Raw genomic sequence first — 5,323 nt, forward strand, 5'->3', positions numbered from 1 at the left:
ATGCATCATTAGTTTTGATCCAAAATTTTCATGTTTTGGGTCATACTTGTGTTTTTCTCTCTCCTCATTAAAAATTCAAAAATCAAAAAAAATATTTCCCTTATTTTTCTCATAAATTTCAAAATCTTTGGGTTGACTTAGTAAAAAAATTTTAAAATTAGTTGTTTCTTGTTAGTCAAGTCAAGATTTCAAATTTAAAAATCTTATCTTTTCAAATCTTTTTCAAAAATCAAATCTTTTCCATTTTTCTTTAATATTTTTGAAAATTTTTAAAATTGATTTTCAAAATTTTTTTCTTATCTTTATTTCATAATTTTCGAAAACTTTACTAACAATTAATGTGATTGATTCAAAAATTTGAAGTTTGTTACTTTCTTGTTAAGAAAGGGTCAATCTTTAAATTCTAGAATCATATCTTTTAGTTTCTTGTTAGTCAAGTAATCAATTTTAATTTTAAAAATCAAATCTTTTTCAATCATATCTTTTCAATCATATCTTTTTAATCATATCTTTTTTTAAATAATATCTTTTTCAAAAATTTGATTTCAAAAATCTTTTTCTAACTTCTTATCTTTTCAAAATTGATTTTCAAATCTTTTTCAACTAACTAATTGACTTTTTGTTTGTTTTACTATTTCTTATCTTTTTCAAAACCACCAAACTAATTTTCTCTCTTTAATTTTCGAAAATCACCTTCTTCTCTTTCAAGGTTTAGACTTTCTAGATCTCAGGAATGCTACCAATTGGTTCTAGCTTACACCACGAAGACTCTGGACTCACAGATCGAACGCTCTGTTGTCAGGAGAGGCAGTCAAACTCGTGAGCCAGAAATCCAAGAGATAAACATCCAATCTAAGGTAGAACGGAAGTGGTTGTCAGGCACGCGTTCATAGATTAAGAATGGTGATGATTGTCACGGACCATCACATTCATCATGTTGAAGTGCGAACGAATATCTTAGAATAGAGACTAGCGAGATTGAATAGAAAACAGAAATACTTGCATTAATTTATCGAGACGCTGCAGAGTTCCTCACCCCCAACCATGGGGTTTAGAGACTCATGTCATCAAAGATACAAATTTAGATGTAAAATGTCATGACGTCCAAAATAAATCTCTAAAAGTAGTTTATATACTCAACTAGTAACCTAGGTTTACAGAAAATGAGTAAACTAAGATAGATAGTGCAGAAATCTACTTCTGGGGCCCACTTGGTGTGTGCTAGGGCTAAGCATTGAAGCTTTCACGTGCATAGGCTATTCTTGGAGTTAAACGCCAATTTGTAACCTGTTTCTGGCGTTTAACTCTGCTTTGCAACTTGTTTCTGGCGTTTGACGCTAGAATAGGGCAGAAAGCTGGAGTTAAATGCCAGTTTGCATCATCTAAACTTGGGCAAAGTATGGACTATTATATATTGCTGGAAAGCCCTGGATGTCTACTTTCCAAAGAAATTGAGAGCACGCCATTTGGATTTTTTTAGCTCCAAAAATTCCACTTCGAGTGCAGGGAGGTCAGAATCCAATAACATCAGCAGTCCTTTGTCAGCCTCTGAATCAGATTTTTGCTCAGGTCCCTCAATTTCAGCCAAAAAATACCTGAAATCACAGAAAAACACAAAAGCTCATAGTAAAGTCCAGAAATGTGATTTTGGCATAAAACTAATAAAAATATACTAAAAAGTAGCTAGATCCTTCTAAAAACTATGTGAAAACACCCCCAAAAAGCGTATAAAATATCCGCTCATCACAACACCAAACTTAAACTATTGCTTGTCCCCAAGCAACTAGATAAATAAAATAGGATAGCATGAGGATCAAGAGGCAATCTCAGAGTTTTACATGAAACTCAATTCTAATTAGATGAGCAGGACTAGTAGCTTTTTGCTTTTGAACAGTTTTGGCATCTCACTTCATCCCTTGAAGTTTAGAATGATTGGCATCCATAGGAACTCAGAATTCAGATAGTGTTATTGATTCTCCTAGTTTAGTATGTTGATTCTTGAACACAGCTACTTTATGAGTCTTGGCCGTGGCCCTAAGCACTTTGTCTTCCAATATTACCACCGGATACATAAATGCCACAGACACATAACTGGGTGAACCTTTTCAGATTGTGACTCAGCTTTGCTAAAGTCCCCAATTATAGGTGTCCAAAGTTCTTAAGCACACTCTTTTGGATCACGACTTTAACCACTCAGTCTCAAACTTTTCACTTGGACCTGCATGCCACAAGCACATGGTTAGGGACAGCTGGGTTCAGCCGCTTAGGCTAGGATTTTATTCCTTTAGGCCCTCCTATCTATTGATGATCAAAGCCTTGGATCCTTTTTACCCTTGCCTTTTGGTTTTAAGGGCTATTGGCTTTTTCTCTTTTTTTTCCACTGCTTTTTCTTGCTTCAAGAATCAATTTTATGATATTTCAGATTATCAATAACATTTCTCTTCTTCATCATTCTTTCAAGAGCCAACAGTTTTAACATTCATAAATAACAAGATAAAAAATATGCACTGTTTAAGTATTCATTCAGAAGACAAAAAGTGTTGCCACAAGATATAAATAATTTGAATTTTTCTTATTAAGAACTCGAAAAAAATTGCCTCCATATTCTAGAAATATATGCTATTTTATTCATGTTTAATGATGGTGAGAAAAATAAATTATAGCTTACTTGGAGATGATAAAAATAAAAAAATAAAAATACTAATCACCACTACTCCTATGACTCCTAAGATAGATTTCTAATAGCAAAAGTTATCACAGAATTAAGATTAGGACTCAATAAACTTTATTTTGGGAGATGGATGCTCCTTCAATTTGTGGGTTGTCTGGACCTTCAAGAGAAAGCTTCTGGCGCTTCAGCTCCTGTAGTTCACACCCTTGCTTCTCTTGTTCCTTAAGCAGTTTGCAGATCATAAAATTTTGATTCTGCTGTTCTTCCTTGAGTTGATCTATAGTTTCTTGCAGCTTGGTAACAGATGCTTCTAAGCGGGTCCAATAGTCAATCTGAGGGATTTCTGGGAGGAACTCCTGTGCCCTCCTTTTGATAGAGTTTTCTTGTACTTGTTGTCCCTCCATTGACTTCTTGGTGATTGGATGTTCAACTGGGATGAATTCATCTACTCCCATCTTCACCCCAGCCTCTTTACATAGCAGAAAAATCAAATTTGGGTAAGCCAATTTGGCATCCTTGGAGTTCTTATTTGCAATTGTGTAGAGCTCACAAGAAATCAGTTGTGCACTTCCACTTCGTTTCCTTGTATAATGCAATGGATCATCACTGCTCTCTTGATAGTGACTTTGGAGCGGTTGCTGGTAGGCAGTATGGAACACCCAATGAAATCCAACCAGCCCCTAGCAATTGGTTTGAGATCCCCTCTCTTGAGTTGATTTGGAACACCTTTTGTGCTGGTTATCCACTTGGTTCCAGGGATGCATATGTCCTCTAGAATTTGGTCCAGGCGCTTATCATCACACACCATTCTCTTATTAAAGGATTTTGGATCATCTTGTAGTTGAGGCAGCTTGAAGACCTCTCTTATTTTGTCAAGGTGGAAGTGAATCATCTTCCATCTGACCATGGTTCGAAAGGTATAGAAAGCGGTTCCAGTCATTCTCTGCCTCTCTGTTTGCCACAGATTTGAGTAGAATTCCTGAACCATATTTCTACCCACCTTTATCTCAGGATTAGCTAGAATTTCCCAGCCTCTATTTTGAATTTGCTCTTGGATCTCCGGATATTCGTCTTCTTTCAGATCGAATTTAACTTCTGGGATCACTGACCTTAGACCCATTATTTTGTAGTAATGGTCCGAATGTTCCTTGATTAAGAACCTCTCTTGATTCCAAAGTAGTTTTGGATTATTCTCTTTCTTGCCTCTTGAAGTGGTTTGTTTTCCCTTAGGAGCCATGATATTAGTGAGTCTTAGCTCAGTGATCACGCAAAACACACCAAACTTAGAGGTTTTCTTGTCCTCAAGCAAAAGAAAGGAAAGGAGAGGAGAAGGAGGAGAGCCAAATTTGAATTGTGGAGGAGAGGGGGTGGCCGAATCTGAATTTAAAAGGAAGGGGTGGGTTCGAAATTTTTTGAAAAAGATATGATAAAAGATATGATTTGTAAAAAGATAATTATGATATGCAAAAGATGTAATTTTAAAATAAGATAAGAGATAGTTTTGAAAAAGATAAATCTAAATTTGAAAAGATATTAAAAAATATATGAATTTTGAAAAAGATTTGAAGAGAAATTAAAAAGATATATGCATTTTGAAAAAGATTTGAAAAGAAGAAAAGCTTTATAAGATTAAGAGTTATAATTATTTTGAAATTTTGAATTTGAAAATATGAGGATTTGAAATATGTTTATGCAAGAAATTATGGATGAAAACACAAAAAAAATAAAAAAATTTGGGTTGGAAAACAAAATTACCTCCCTTCCACATTCCTGGTGTTAAACGCCCAAACGCTGCTTGTTTTGGGCGTTTAACACCCAACAAGCAACTTCTGGGAACTTCAGTACTGTCTTAGTATTGTTAGTGGGTGTTGCAATTGCCTCCACCCATTTAGATACATAGTCTACTGCTACCAGAATGTAAGTGTTTGAGTATGATGGTGGGAAAGGACCCATGAAGTCAATGCCCCATACATCAAACAACTCAATCTCTAGGATCCCTTGTTGAGGCATGGCGTAACCATGAGGCAGATTACCAGCTCGCTGGCAACTGTTACAGTTACGTACAAACTCTCGAGAGTCTCTATAGATTGTAGGCCAGTAGAAGCCACATTGGAGGACTTTGGTGGCTGTTCGCTCACCTCCGAAATGTCCTCCATATTGTGATCCATGGCAATACCATAGGATCTTCTGTACCTCTTCTCTAGGCACGCACCTACGGATTAGTTCGTCTGCGCATCTCTTAAAGAGATATGGTTCATCCCACAAGTAGTACTTCGCATCAGAAAGTAGTTTTTTCTTTTGTTGCATGCTGAACTCCTTGGGAATAAATCTTGCAGCTTTATAGTTTGCAACGTCTGCAAACCATGGCACTTCCTGAATGAAAAAGAGTTGCTCATCCAAAAAGGTTTCAGAGATCTTAGTGAGGGGGAGAGACATCCCTTCTACTGGTTCTATCCGGGACAGGTGATCTGCTACTTGATCCTCTATCCCTTTTCTGTCTCTTATTTCTATATCAAACTCTTACAAAAGCAACACCCATATTATGAGCCTGGGTTTTGAATCCTGCTTTGTAAGTAGATATTTAAGAGCAGCATGGTCAGTGTACACAATCACTTTTGATCCTACTAAATAGGATCTGAACTTGTTAATGGA

Source organism: Arachis duranensis, chromosome 8 (genome assembly GCF_000817695.3).
Source record: "Arachis duranensis cultivar V14167 chromosome 8, aradu.V14167.gnm2.J7QH, whole genome shotgun sequence".
Classification (NCBI taxonomy): domain Eukaryota; kingdom Viridiplantae; phylum Streptophyta; class Magnoliopsida; order Fabales; family Fabaceae; genus Arachis; species Arachis duranensis.